A 16,961-nucleotide genomic window follows, 5' to 3' on the forward strand; every position below is an offset into this window, starting at 1 on the left:
TTGCCTCTCACGTGGTACCCACTGGGGACGTGGCCCCCACTGGGGACGTGGCCTGCAACCCAGGCAAGTGCCCTGACTGGGAATTTGGTTCACAGCCCCGCACTTAATCCACAGAGCTACGCCAGCCAGGGCTTGTACTCAATAGACTTTTTTTGTGCACTGATGGGTTAAAGAGAAAACCGCAACCCTAGAATGGCTTGAAATCCATGACACCAAACCTATATGTGGTCTAATTGATGTTTTAACCTCACCAAGAAACATTATCTGAACCAGTCTAGAATTTTCTGGTCAGCACCAATGACGTAATCTGTCACTTGAGCCCTCCCCATCTACCCCCACCTCCACCCCCCCAAAGAAAAAAGAGGCAATCTGCAAGATAAAAACCCTTGCCATTTTTTCCTGCCAAAGGTATCCTGATCTAAAAATAATCCTTTACTATTGTACTTTTGTTAACAACTACCTTGTTCCACCTGCTTCCTATAAAATCTTTCATTTTGTAAAACCCCTTAGCACTTCCTTTTTGTTAGATGGAATGCTGCCTGATTCATGAATCAGGCCTTATAAGGCCAATTAGATCTTCAAATTTACTTCAATGAATCTTGTTCTTTAACAGATCCCATTTGGACTTCCCATTGGATAATTTAGCACTGGTGACTTAACAGGAAAAAATAGTTTCTAGATTTTGACAGGGTTTCCCATTCTCAGTACTTAAAGCCACATCAATCATTCCATTAGTAAAAAGGGGAATTATACTTTAGAACATGAAATTTGTTTTGAAGACACATTGAAGAGAATTAAGTGTGTTTAAGGATTCTTTCTTTCATGTGTTCTGTAAGTATAAATTGTTGACATGCAGAGAGAAGAGATGCCACATTGCAGATTATTCTTGTTGGATGAAGCACTACTGAAGTATCACTTTCTAACAATTAAGAAATTAGTACTAACAATTATGTGTCATTTCTCTCTAGAGCTCACAGCATGATTAGTTTATGCCTAATTAAGGGCCTAAATCAGCAAAGAATGCCTGGCTTCAGCCGGAGGGAGAATTCCTGTAGGCTACTTTCTCAGCTTTCTCTACTTAAATTAGAATGTAATTCAATTTTATGTGATGATCTAAAGTCCCTTTCGCTATTTCACAATTCTCTCATTTCAAACAGATCTTTGATTTCCATCTCCTATCTTTCTTCTGTGTTGTCCTTTTTAAGCATGTTAAAATAAAAATGAGAGAGAAAAGAGAAAGACAACATAAAGTTGAGGAAACATTTCATTAAGTTTGTATAGTCTTTCTTTTCTTTTGCAACAGGCTATCATCCTCAATATAGTCATGAGCTGCATAACAATGTTTCATTTGAGGGAGCTCATGTATGATGGCGGTGTATAGGTGTATAGTAGGCTATAGCATCTAGCTTTGTGTAAGTACACTCTATGATGTTCATACAAGGGCAAAATTGCCTTTCCTGATCATATTTCTCAGGATGTATCCCTGTCGTTAAGAGGTGCATGACTGTAATTTCAAAACTCTCAGAAAATCTTTAAAAGCTAAATCTGCAACTGAGAACCAGAAGCCATAGTCTTTCACCCAGTAATAAAAAGAAACATATATTTTATATATTTAATGTGTCTTATTGATTCCATAACAAGATAAAGGCTTTTTCATATGCTGTATTTAAATATAGCAATATAAGGAAATTATTGGACATAAGATCACCAGAAATATAAATAAAAAATAAATTCTATATATGTACACTACATAAGTGTGTATATATGAGTGCATATGGATACACACATATACTCGACTATTTTTGTATATATGTACACATTGTATTTATACATGTATATACAGCATTTGCACATCCACATATGGAATTCATAATGCTTTACATTCTTACATGCATTATATTATAATATTATCTCTATTTTACAGCCGAGGGAACTGGAAACTGAAGCATAGAGTGTTTATTAACTTTCACGCAGTCCTACAGCCAGTGAAATGGCTGAGGCACAAGAGAAAGAAAACAGGACATTCTAATATAAAGTAAAGGTCAAAAGAGTGCAAATAAAATTCCTAATTTAACGTTGCCTTTATGATTAGTTACACCATCTCAAAACTAATTTAACCCTTAAGGAACTCCTTATTTAAAAATGTAAAACAAATGGCTCTTACAGTTTATCAAAACTAAGAAAAAGGTTTTTAATGCAATTTTATTTTTCTTTTGACATTCCTTTGCGTGACAAATTTAGAAAATATGAACAAATGGAAGCTGTTTTCTCTAAAAGAGAGAAATAAAAAAAAACCTCTTATGATATCAATATAGTAAAAGAAAGAAACCAAGAAACCTCAGTCTGGTGGACATATAAACAGCAATGCCTATACATTAAAAACTACCTACATGAAATTTTCCGTGTTTAACTAAAACTAGTTTTATCTTCCTCCAATTTCCAGAATAGAAATCAACAACTTCAAGGAACAAAAACAAAAGAAAACTAGAACAGCAAACCAAAAAAAAGCAAATTATATTTTCTTAATTAGAAGGTAAACTTGGAAGAGGAAAAGTGTCTTTTATACATCACATATTAATCCAAGAGTGTGCTTTTCACTTGAATTTATTTATTTGTTCCCCTGGAGTGTGCCTGGATTAAATACACCCCCACCCCTATCATAACTCAGCAGGAAACACTTTGTTTCTTTAATTTTGCTTAGTATTTCAAATATATTTGTTATTGAGGAAACATAGTTAGAAATAGTTTCAGTATTTTTAAATTGATGTGCTAGCACAAAACATGTATCTGTACATGTACATGCATATGTATTTATGTACAAGTATTTACACATACAGGCACACACACACAGTCAGGCATTGTCGTGGACAATGCTTTGATCTTGGGACTCCTAATGAGCCAAATAGTTCACAGTACAAAACATACCCATATAAAATCACTAATAAATAGTCAATTAATTTGAATAACAAGTCAGAATGGATCTAAGAAAATCAAGAATTTGACCTCAAACAACTTCTATACTGTTATATTTTATTTATACCCCTTGAAGAGGGGTTTTACCTGGAGAACGTAGTCTGGATTAGTTTTTATAGGCATCATGACCATACTTGCAGGAAATACAAGCAGCAACAGTTTATTGCAACATATATTTTATCAGCTTCAAACTATTTTCTGCCAAGGAAGAAATAGGTTCTTTTTTCCAACTCCATATATGTAATATATCAACATAATAGAATATTTATTCTATTATCATTTTGTAAAATTCGATAATAATACTCATGAAAATGCTGATTTCCTAGCATTTATTTTAAAGGAGTTATAGGGCAATTTCCAGTTTATATTGATAACCATAAGATAAGTGGATTTTTATATCTAAGAAACAGACTTAAAAATATCACATATCAGCTTATTTCATAATTATTTACAAGTTATACAGTTAGAAAATATTTCTACAGTGTTTTGCCTTTTTTATATCTTCGGAAAACATCCTATATTTTTAAACCAGCTCAACAAAGCTTATCTTTGTTCTCCACAAAACTGTAATTGTAAACTCCTTTGTTTCCCCTTCGCAATACCTGTATTTCTATCAAGTTTTTAAAAGGGGGGTAGAGGTGGGGGAACAATAGCTTATTTATTTTACCCAAAGCAATTCACCTATTAAAAAGTCCCATAGAATTGACCCTGAGGATTAGGTTATAGCAAAATTCCAATGGACTTATTTTGTTTTTTAAATCAGTTTTGCTATGCAAATGATTGCTAAGACTATTATAAGTGCTTTAACTGAAATATATACTTTGGGTCACAATGCTATTGAAAAACAAGAAAGGCTAGAAGGAGAAAAACACTTTTATTGGGAATATGGGATTAAAATGCACTGTAAATAACTACCTCTATTGGCCTTTTTAATGTTATTTTTGTCCTTTTCTCGGTCTGATTCAGAAAGCAGTTGATAATGAGGCATTGAGCATGTTAAGGCACCCAAACAGAAGGCCTTCCGATGACAAGTTTCTACTGCATAGTAGTATTCAATATTCATCAGATTGAAGAGCATTTCTAGTGAACGTAACTACTTTATAATGGCTGAATCAATGATTTATGTTGAACCAAAATATTCATCAATTAATAATAAAGAATACTGTCTGTTCTTTCAGAAACAAAATGAACAAGTAAACACACACACACAAATGTAAACCATCAAAATCTGGTCCTTCTTGTCTCTTTCTGGCAGTGGGGAACTTCTCAGATATTAAAGAGAAATATTAATTCTTAATGAGGAGAATAATATGTTTGTGAAATATAAAAATAAGGAAAATAGTCTCTGGCCTGAGCTACTTATCTGAGTATGCTATTGGAAAAAAATGGTTGCCTCTTCAAATATTATTCTAAGTAACATTATAGGTGTCCAAACATATGGATAATCACTTTTCCCAAACTGCTTGTTAATAATTTATAGAACAACAAATGTTACGAAGTTTTCCATAGTCACAGCCAATTGTTAGAATTTAAGAAAAATATTTGGGTAGATTTTTTTTATTTTATGAAGTATATATCTTCAGGAAAACAATGACTTGGAAACCCTACGTAAAATGGGAAATTCCATGAAATAGGCAATAATGTAATTTAATTATATAACCATAAATAAACAACTTCTGTCAAGTGAGTTGTGACTGCTTTAAGGGTCATGTTCTAGGACCCAGAGCTGCAGAGCTAGGCTGTCTGTCTAACAAGAGAGAATGAAAGTGACACAGACATTTGCCTGTCTGACTTTGGTCCTCAGGGTGGAAGAAATCAAGCTGAATACAGGTAGAATGACCTTTACTTGAGTCATAAATTGAAATTCTGTGAGATAAGGAAGCTTTTTTTTTTACATTTGTTGCTTTCTCTGTATCTAGCACAGTGTCTAGCACATGGTCTATAGACCAAGAGGTCTCTATGGCCAATTATAAGGGCCCTGAATTAAGAACACCTCCCAGGACACAATAAAATATGTGTGGTGAGAGTTCCAACATTGACATAAAGGAGATTTGAGAGGACCATCTCACAGAGGGTCTCAGAGCCTCACTCAGTATCTCTTTAGTCTGGAGTGTAGCAGTTAGCAATGTCAAACTGATAATACAATTCAATGTCTCCTGTTCAGATATGACTAGATACGTGTGTAGGTAATGCAAATAAATGTAACCTTTTGAAACATGGGGTCAGATAAGAATTTCCCAAAAATCTGTGCCTTTTTATAGAAAGTCCTGAGGTATTGCTAATAGTGTAAGTAGTTCCACCCAAGGGGAGATATGAAACTTTGTGCTTTGGGCAACTCAGTTGTCTCAACCTCAGTTTCTCATCAGTAAAATGCACAAGTATGCAGCTTGTTGATAGTGTTGTGAGAATTAAATGCATTAATAAACTTAACACCACATTTGCAAATAGTGACTACCATAAATTAAGTGTTAGGTATCTATTAGCTAGAGTTTGAGACTTGAGACTAGAACTCTAGAGATAGCTCAAGAATGTGCAAATAGTTTTAAGATTCCAAGATTTAAAGCCTCAATGACAATTGGTGAATCTATGAGAATAAATGGGTTATGTAAGAAAAACAGCACAGTAAGAGAAGCACATAAGTCTAAACTCTGAGATATATACACCTTTATTAAGGAATAAGAAAGTTGTGTGGAGAAGTAAGTGGGTAGTTATGTGTAGAATACTGGCAATAAAGTTGAATAGAATCTAAATTGAAATTTTAGCTCTTATTTTCTGTCATAGACTTGACCTGTTATTTATTATCTCTGATCCTCACTTTTCCTAGCTAGAAACTGGGAATAATATCAAAATGTCAGACTTACTATGAAGATAAAAATACATTAAATATTTAATGCATGTAACAAAAATATCAATTATTAATATGTGGCAGTTATTATATTCAGCTAGTGGACAGAGAAAGGGCCAAATTACACTAAAAAAAAGAAAAGGAGGAAGGGAGGGAGAAGGAAGAAAAAGAAAAAAGGCAAGAGAAGACAAGGATAGAGATGGAATGAAGAAAAGGCAGAAGGAAAAAAGGGAAAAACTCAATCAAAAGAAGAAAGGGAGAAGAAAGAAATAAAAGTAAAGAAAAAAAGTACATTGACAGAAATTTTTAATTGTGAGGTAAACATGGCAGAGTGTTTCGAAAATGTGGTCAATATTGCTGGGGGTGGGGGGCGGGGGGCGAGGGTGGGGCAGAGGGCCCTAAGAAAATGATACACTGAGTTTTGTTTCCTCTGTTATTTTCACCCATACTTGAAAAATGTGTTTTCAAAGAAAGTAAAAAGATTGCATGGGATATCATAACCCAGACATAAAAATTACTGTTTTCTACATAATTTTCCATATTTTATATGGCTTCATATGATATGCATTTCATGTATACTTCTTTCATTAGTAATATGATTGATACATTTTTATGTCATTCTAAATAATTGCATAGGATGTGTCATGCTTTCTAAACTAAGTTCTTATTGTTAAATAATTGTTAAATAGGTTTTTTTTCCTTTACCACTGAAAACAAAATTGCAATGAGAAACCCAGTACATAAATTATGTCCACAGAATATACTTTTAGAAATGAAATATCTGTATCAAGGTATTTAAAAAGTAATTGTAAAGCATAGACAGTCATTAAAATTGAATCAATTTAAAGTGAAAAGTAAGGAAAATTAATACATCAAGTAATACATGTCATTATACAAAATATTATAAATTAGGAGGGAAAAAAACTTCTCCATGCACACAATGATGGAAGAGTGATTATCTTACTTTCTTCAATAGAATTTCAGGATAGCTTTCAGGATAGCAAGGAAACAGGCAGCATAAAGTTGTTGGTCAATTTTGTTTCTAATTGTTTTACCATATTCCTTCTGGGCATAAGTGGAGAAGAAAAAAATGTAATTGGCTCCAGATGGTGATGCCTGTATCTCCCTTGCTGTACTTTACTGTGAAGTCTGGCTTGGGAGCCAAGTGATAGAACTTGAATTGTGAAGGGTAGAAGGAGAAGAAATGTGACAGGTGGGCAAACAAGAGGAGAACCAAAAAAGAATGGGCAGGAAAGTTGGCAGTTGAGCAGTAATGGGAGTGGCTGCAGGTTCTGACAGGAGTTTCTCAAAAGGTTAGGTAAGTCCCCTCCCCTACACATTTTGTTCCATCTTGATTAGAGAGAAGCACATTTATCTATTTCAGAAGTCTTTTTAGAAAATTTGGAATCCCTTTGAGATATGAGCACTCCAGTTTTCCGGAGACAAACAACTTCTTTGCTGGCTACTAAAAATGTTCTTTAAAATAAACACAACTTTAGGTTCAATGAACTTTACAATTTTTTCTAAATTTTATTCACATATAGTTTAATTCTAAATGTTATGTGAAGATAAAATTGGAGTGCAATAAGCATGTAATATTTATTAGATGTACAATAGGGGAAGTGCAAGATAGAGGCTGCTCTAGCACTTAGGTCTCAGCATGATGACGAGGACAAGAATGGATAGAGCCCCAGTCAACCCATCAGGACATATAGCAGGAATGGAAAAACAAAACAAAAAAATAATAAAAACCTTTGTCATTGAAAGCTACTGTAGCAAAACATTGGCTAGCCTGAATGGTGCACAGCCCAAGAAAAAAACAAAGGGGAGAACCAGAATATTCACATAAGATGAAAATATAAGTAAAATGTAGATGTACAGATAAAAGAGCTTTTCCATCACCAGTAATAAAAAAGTTAAATCAATAATTGTGTGTGTATGTATTAAGCATATAATTTAAAATAGGTTTCAACACAAGGCTAGTAAGGATGACTAGCTAATGACATAACTTTCTAATACATAACCGAGAGCCTTAAAGTAATAATCAGAATGACCTTCAACTTTTGTACATGATTTCTTCATAATGCTATTTATTACTGTGAGGAATAAAGCACACACACACACACACACAAAGTCTCTGTTTTACTATTCCCAAGACTAGGACAATAAGAATTAAAGATATTTTTGTATGTCCATCTTATGATTATCATATAGACACTAAAGTATAATGTCTATATAGATGAAGTATATCATATCATACTTTATATCGTATAGACATAAAGTATAATGTCTATAATGTCGATATAGGTTTGAAGATGAGAAGGTAAATTATAAACATCTATACACTTTCCCATAATTTTTGAGCCTCTGGTGTGTAGACCATGTACATTCTGTGGTGGTGGCCTGTGACTTTGGGTGTTAGATGTAAAGACAGAATTGCGCAGTGAGAGATGGGAGAAGCAACTTTGGAAGAGAACATCTACTGTGAGTATGCTCTGCAAAATGCTATGCCCTGTGCAATGGGGCCCACTGCTGCAAAGCCATCCACTTCGGTAATGTCATAAAAATTCTTAAGGAGAGTTTTCTGCATATTCCCTAAAAAGTTTATTGTAAACAGATGCTCCTTAGGTTTGGGATTTAGAGTATGATTTTCAAAATACTAAATTCGCGTCAAAATTTCAGGTACTCCGAAGAGTTAGCCAAGAGGTTAATGGAAGTAACTTAGGAAGAAAAATGACAAGTGAAAAATTCTATATATTAACAGTAATATCTCTGGGTGGTGTGATTTTAGAGAATTATGTTTCTTCCTTATTTTCTATTATAATTTCCAAACATTCTATAAACATATTCTGTAGGCCATATACACAAATTTATAATCAGAAAGTGAACGTATAATTTTTAATTATTTTATTTATTTATTTTTAGAGAGAGAGGAAGGTAGGGAGAAAGAAAGGGAGAGAAAGATTATGTGAAAGAGATACATCAATCAGTTGCCTCTTGCACGCCCCCAACTGGGGACCCGGCCCGCAACCCAGGCATATACCCTGATAGGGAATCAAACCAGTGACCTTGAGGTTTACAGGCTGAGACTCAATCCACTGAGCCACACAAACCTGGACTGAATGTAACTTTTTAAAGCAAGTTTTTGGAGACAACTGTACTTGAACAACAATAAAAGAATCATCTCTATTAAGAAATTCTTAGCATACTCCAGAAGTTTTTATTATATATATTAACCATTATGTTAAACAACTACAAATAAAGACTCATGTCATAAATTCTTCTTTGGATTTAGTATTAGTGAAAAGCTAGACTTATTTAGTGAATTAATTAATTGTATTCTAGTAAAGAAACATCATCTTGTGTCCTTCCTTTGTGTATATATATATATATATATATATACACACACATATATAATATGTGTATATAGATACATATATATTTATTTACTGCCAAAAAACCTAGAACTGTTTCATGTTTATTAGCAGCAAATTCTTTTTTCCTGGGTTTTCTGTTCATCTCTTATCTAAATCACATTTTAATATTATTTATTCTTATTTTCCTAGTTTTAGTGTACATTTATCATGTTGTAGGCTGCTTCCACTTATTTTGAAAGTGTCTTGCCATGCTCCTCTTCACACAGTAGTAACTAAGAATACAGCACTACACACTTCCATGTCTATACATGCATTATTTTCTGTGCCAACAGTCTACTTTTCATTATGGCAGGACTGGTGAAATCCTTCTGACTCTACATGGTTCAAATTGATTATTAGCTCTAGTGGGTCCAACAACAGTTTGTATATTACCTCCACAAAATTTGTTACATTAAATTGCAATTACTCTTATTACTTTTTTACTATTTGACCAGGCTTTGAGTTTCTTGATGACTATAGTTACCATATTCATTTTCTCAGCATCGCTGTATACCACCACAGCATAGATGCTCAATAAATGCTTAAATAAATAATGTTAAAATAATGAACTCAATCAATAACTCAAACAATTACATTCAACATCTATTTCAGGAATTTATTTGCAATTTTTGGAACTACAGATAGTTAGCAAAACCATGTTGCCTTTTTAAAAAATCTGACTTTATTTATGTGATTGATAGCCATTTTCTGGTCCATTTATTATTTGTCCACTTTCCAAGTGTTTAATAAGATGTACTTTGTGCTTACTCTTGAGCTAGAAACCAGGGAATCAAAGGAGAATAACGCAGGCATGATTAGTGCCCTCATGAAGTTTCACCAGAGCAAGAAAGGCAGATACTAAATAATTTATTGCAAATTTTCTTCTTATTTTTTACTCATGCTATAAAAATGCCATCAGAAAATGCAGCATGCAGAAGGAGTTCACAATGGAGGGCCACATGGGCAGTGGGAGATCAGTGTATGCAGATAACAAAGGTGGGAGGGTGAAGAGGTAGGGGGCTTCTGGGGCTGTGGGAACATCAGTGTGAGTCCCTGATCTCTCAAAGTTTGGAAATAAAGTAATGGCCAAATGATAAATAATACATTTTTCATTCACCTGATTATAAAAACAAGTAAACCTGATATTTGAACCATATGGAAAGATCAGTTTCACAGTAGAATCCTCTCCACTGGACACCTACAAGAGAAGAGATGCTTTTCCATCTTTATGCACTTAATAGCTTGCACAGTGCTGGGCACAAAACAGACACACAAATATTTCTTGAATTAGTTAATCCATTATCAATTGGAAATTATTCCTTCTTTCTAGATAAAACTAGGAATTTTTAATTTTTTAGGAAATGTTAACATGAAATTCTTTAATAAATCATTATGATGCACAATTGGAAGTGAACATTAAAAGCAAAGATCTAACTCAAAAAATGTTCAGACTAACTTGAAAGGATATCTGTACCCTCAAGTTCATAGTACATTGTTTATAATATCTGAGACATGGAAACAATCTAAGTGTCCATTGATGGAAAATTCACACACACACACACACACACAATGGATTATTATTCAGCCATTAAAAGTGAAAAAATCTTATTTTACAACAACATGGATGGATATTGTTAAGTGAAATATATCAGAGAAAGACAAATGTTACATGATCTCACTTATATATGGAATCTAAAAAAATTTAAAAACTCAAGAAAAAGAAAAGACTTGTGATTACTAGAGGGAGAAGATGGGAAATAGGGGACTGAAGGAAGATGGTCAAAAAGTACAAACTTCCAGTTATAAGATAAAGAAGTACTAGGGATGGAATGTACAACATGGTGACTATAGCTAACACTACTGTATGATACATAGGAAAGCTGTTAAGAAATCCTAAGAGTTCTCATCACAAGGAGAATGTTTTCCTTTAATCTTTTCTTTTCTTTTCTTTTTTCCTTTCTTTTCTACTTTTCTCTTTTCATCTCTTTTCTTTTCTTTTTTATTGTTTATATGAGAAGATGGATGTTGCCTGAACCTATAATGGGAATCATTTCACAATATATGTAAAATCAAACCATCATACTGCACACCTTAAATTTATACTGTGATGTATGTCAATTAGTTCTCAAAAAAACTGGAAAAAAATCCAGAAACACAGTCATTTAAAAAACAAAAGGGCAAATACCTATTAATAACACATGAGAACAAAACTAACTTTTTACATTACATGTATTTCTTTTCTAATACAGCTTTTTTTTCCTCTTTTTATTGTATTTTTGATAGAGTAACTTCTGAATACTTCCAAGTTCTGCTCTGGCTGGTGTATCTCAGGGTATTGAGCATTGGCTTGCAAATCAAAGGGTTACTGGTTTGATTCCTAGTCAGGGAACATGGCTGGGTTGCAGGCCAGGTCCCCAGTAAGGGGGTGCAGGAGAGGCAACCACATATTGATGTTTCTCTCCCTTTCTTTCTTCATTCCTTCCCGTCTCTGAAACTAAATATCTAAAATCTTAATAAAATAAATACTTCCAAGTTCTTCTTATAAACTCCTAGTAGAATATGATTTACATTAAATCAAGTTTGTGACCACTGAGCTAGGAACACCTATATTTTATTACATTACAGTCTGATTATTTTGGATGCTTTCTATTTTGTCTCTAGTTCTAGAAATTGTATCTGCAAGTGACTAAAAACACTCCTTCTCACAGAATTGTCAACCCACAAAAATTTGCTGAATGATTTATTGATCTTAGTTATATGTCATTTCTGCTACCACCTTGATCTTATTCAACTCAGTTGATATATTTCAAATTTTAAATTTTTTTTGGCATAAAGGGTTTTTTTTCTCCACATCTTTCCACAAACCCCTATAAGCCTAGAAGCCAAATTTCAAGAAACTTATTAATATGTACCAGATTAATCAAAATTAAAACATATTGCTAGCCATTTAGATCTAAGTGATTTTACATATTATGCCTATTTTTAAATGCACTAATTATCCAGTAGACCATAATAACTTCTTCAAAGTCCCTTCAGTCTTTCAATACATATGCTTATATTAGAACTAATTTTGACAACAGATTATTTATCCATTAGCCTGAAAGAGCTCAACTGCAGCTGTTACTCTCGAGTTGTGGAGTCCCATATTTTGGCACTTTTTAATAGGAAGGCTTTTGACCTAAAATATAGCAATAGCTTTTTTTTTGTTATTTAGAAAGGAAAATATTGGCAGAATTCTTCTATGAATAGTGTGAAGGCTTGCAATATGTTAACTAACAACACAATAAGCAATCTGCTTTCTGTGTCAATGGAGGAAAAAACTCTCCAGAAACACAAAAGACTGGTCTGATGGAAAATAATCCCTTAAGAGGCAAGTTTTTACTGTAACTCAGTAAAAGATCAGATTTAATTGCAAAAAAAAAAAAAGCAAACCTCAATACATATGCAATTCTTATTTAGAAGTTTATGAATGAACAACTGCAAACAAATTTGGGAAATACTCCTACCTTCATTAAAAGTTATTTGGTGTTATAGGAAGTTGAGTTTGTACTAGCAGTCAAACCATTTATTCTAAAAATTCTTTTGCAATTAACACTGATTAAACATTCTGCATCCCAATCAAGGAATTTGTTATCCAATGCTTTCTTCATGCACATGAGAATCTTTTAGAGAATTGGTCCTATCACCTCACAGCATTTATTATTAATAATATAGTGATAATAAAATTAGCAACCACTTAGTGGGGGGGAGAGCATAAACCACACTGTGTACCAGACCTCAGTGTTAGTACACCACAGCATAATTTTGAAATCATTTAGTCATTCATTAAGTGTCTCCATTACTACTCAAATAATTTCTCACATTTGCTAACCTCCTATTTATCTTCCAGAATGCATTCTAGGTGATTTTTTTTTCTAAGACACAAATACTATTCTGTCTCTTCCTTATTCAAAATCCATCACCTTATAATATCATCAGGACAAATTACCAAAATGTTTACCTCTTGCCTTTTGCCTGCTTGCCTTTTCTTTCTAAAATGTTCTCACTTCTCCCAGTCTTTAACTGTTAACATATCAACTCAAACACATCCCTTCTATGTCCTGCAGCTGGCACCTTTGAGTCCAGTTTCTTGCCTATATCACAATGTACCTCTTCTTCATTATACCTTTCACATTTATCTTTGATTTTGCTTTTCCTCTCTACCTCCCTTACCAGATTCATGAGAGTAAGAATACAGTTTAGTTTGCTTAGGATTATATTCTGTTCCCTAGTAAAGTCTGTGGCATATAGTTATCACTCATCAACCCATTTTAATGAAGATTGAACCAGAAATTGAAATTTCTGCTCTCAATGTCTACTTGACTTCTTAATAGCAGTATGAACTTGGATTAGTGTGTGTGTTTTACCCTGAGACCAGAGAAGGGCATTTCTATAGACTCACAGATGCATGAATAATTTTACCTAAGTGGTACATTCCCCACATTCATTGGTCATTCTAAAGGTCACAGATTTTCTTACCATAATTAGAATAAAGGGCTTTATTCAAATGTAGTAGGCTCTAGTCAAATGAAGTCCATCAAAGCCCAGTTTGGATCCATGGCAAGGCAAATATAACAGGAAGCTAAAGTCAATGAGTAACACAACCAGGGGAAAGCAGAATTGTTCTTGAAGAAACAAAGAAACAGGATAAGAGGAACAGAAATAAAAGAGCACAAAGCTAGGGGAGAGAGAGAGAAAAAGAGAGGGAGGGAGACACAAATAGAGTATGTGATTAGTTATCTTATGACTTTCCAATTTCCATAGTCCTATTCAATTTCCAGCTCCATTTTCCCCTATATTTTCTTGTGTCCTTGGAAGAACTTGCATTTTTGTCTGAGCTAGACTCAGTTTCTCTTCATTTTAACCAACAAATCCTAAGATACTGAGTTTCTTAAACTATTGGACTCTCATTTTCTCATTGCTAAAAGGGATTAATAATAGATGTGCTGCCTATATGATAAAGATACTCTTAGAATAAAATGAAATAATGCATGTGAAAGTACATGTATTTATACAATTTTAATTTATTTCTTTATTTAGCCATTCAATAAATAAACATCAATTATATGCTAGATATGGGCCAGATTTTGAGCTGGTTCAGAGTAAGTCTCTAATACCTTTGAGAAATTCATCATCTAATAAAAAGCACTAAACACAATTATTTACTACTATAATTTGAAACTATCAAAAATATTTTACTTTCCACTTTTTCTGCAGCAAACTATCTAAAACGTTTTGTGTCATTTACTCTCTAGTCAGTCAAGGACACAATATGAATTACTTCAGTAAAATCTATTTTTTCAGTACTATAAAATGTATTGTCATTGCTATGTAGAATTTTGTATGTAACTTAATGTAAATAAGTAGTTAATTACTCAAAAAGATCTAATAAATCACTAATGCAAAGAGCTGGTTATACTTTTTTCCAATATAAAGCACATATAGGAAATATTATCTTTACACAGAAACAATACAGACTTAATCTTTCAGAAAAGATCATTGTCCTGTTCACTGTCTCAGTATTCTAATATAACACACAATTTGAGATTCAATTCAGTGTTGCTAAAATTTTGCTACAAAGACCCTAGTATTCTGCAAGATTGTTAGAGAAATGATGTGAAAAATAGTTTTGAAGTAAACAAACAACTAGGCTTCATTCTCTTCTTTCTCACTCCTATTTCCTGATGCATGTATCCACTGATATTGTATACAGAATATACAGAACATGGAATACTTTATATACAATACAGAATATTGAATCCCCTGAATAAATTTTGGAAACTGTTAGCCTAAAAGTCATCTTGTATTTTTTTCATTCATTCTTACTGCAGTGGGGTGCCAGCAATAAGGAATGGTAGGTTAATTATTCCCCCGATCTTTCCAGCCCTGCACTAGGCACTAGGACAGATATGTTGGCAAACAAAACAGTCATTGGTCTTTCCTTGTTCCTCAAAAGGCAAAGAAATAAATAGTAAATGATAAATATAAATATATATTGACAAATTGTGCTAATCACTACGAATGGAAACGACAGAGAGCATCATGTGAGAACTTTTCTGAAAGGAGAGGCTGAAGACTGAGTAAGAACATACAAAGAGGAAAGTGTTGTCACGGTCAGTAACACTTAAACTGAGGCCTGAAAAACAAGGTTAAACCAGTGTCACAGATTACATTCTCTGGAAAGCAGACTTTGAGATGGAGATTAGCCTCCAGAAAGTCAACATCTGTACAAGGGAAGGGAGGGTGCTGGATTAGCAGAGTGAGAAATGGGGCTGACATTGTCTCAGTAAAGGCCTTTACTACCCCCACAAAGACTTCTGAATCTGGAGTGGCCCTACGGAGTTTTGCACTATTGGGAGGGAGAGAGGAGATGAGTTACATGGTTAGGGAAATTGCCTATTGGATTTAGTGACATGAAAGTCATTTAGATGTGCAGAAGAGAAATGAAATGTAGGACTGTTAAGTAGGGCGTTAAGATTCATTTGAGTTTAGAGAGGTTAGAGATCATGAAATAATGTCTATATGTATTATTTTTCTCTAGAAGTGCTAACTGTACTTATAGGAGATAGATGTTGAAAAGATACAGAGCTGGAATATTTTGCCAAGTATAATAGCAGAAAATGAGGATAAAGATGTATTTTACATAGATTAAATTATAATGATAAACCATGGCATTTAAGAGTAATGAGGAGAGAATTAAAAGCAGGAGTAGCCTGAAAAATAGAAAGGAAGTAATTGTGTTAATGGATTAAAAGACTCAACAATGAGGTCTAAGACTTTAGTAATCAGGAACATGTGGTTGGAGGCCACATATTTGGAAGGGTGATATTCTCACTTGCTGAATATAATTCTGGTTCATGCCTAAGGTTCCAACATATGATTGGTGAAATGATTAATAACGTGTCCTCCCATTTTCAAAATGTCCCCAGTTTGAGTAAGTTATATGACTACTCTGTGAATATTTAAATATGTGAATTTTAAGGTAGAGTATATTCTGGTGTTGACGATCCACTGAGTGAGACCATGGAGATGCATTGATAATGTGGTTTAGAGCAAAGAGTGATTGGCAATGAGATGGCAAGGAACGTGAGCCAATATCATTTCTGTGATCACTAAGGCATCAGGAACAATGGGTAAAGGAAGTTGCTCAGACTTAAATAAATAAGGAAATTTTAGAGCTGAACAAATTTGGTTTAGATTTTTTTAAAGAGGGCAATGGAGATATATATTCTCTGGGGGCTATCTTCCTAAACTTCAATCTTCAAAATAAATTTCTAGATGTTCTTTGTGGTAATCATTTATCTCTGTTATTCAGAAGGATATATTGTATCTTATATGACAGAATAATATAGAAAATACTTTTCAAACTTTTCCCATTATTAATTATCACTAGTAGTGATTGACTTCTTGAAATAGGATGTGCAAGTTTACTGTTTATTATTCTTTTCCATTTAAATAATGGAATAATTTAGGATAACATAGAATAACGATGTAAAGATATGTTTAATATCAGGTAGCAAAGGAGAGAAAAACAACTTGCCCAAGCAAAATAGAGACACTCACTACTTATCAATTGTTTTATATATGCTGTCCAACATTTCCCTGCCCCTTTCAATTAGGTGGAGCTTTTGTGATCTTTTCTGTGTGCAAACATAATGTGTCATTTATGAGTCAAGGTATTTAAGAGA

This window comes from Phyllostomus discolor, chromosome 4, assembly GCF_004126475.2.
Source record: "Phyllostomus discolor isolate MPI-MPIP mPhyDis1 chromosome 4, mPhyDis1.pri.v3, whole genome shotgun sequence".
Lineage (NCBI taxonomy): Eukaryota > Metazoa > Chordata > Mammalia > Chiroptera > Phyllostomidae > Phyllostomus > Phyllostomus discolor.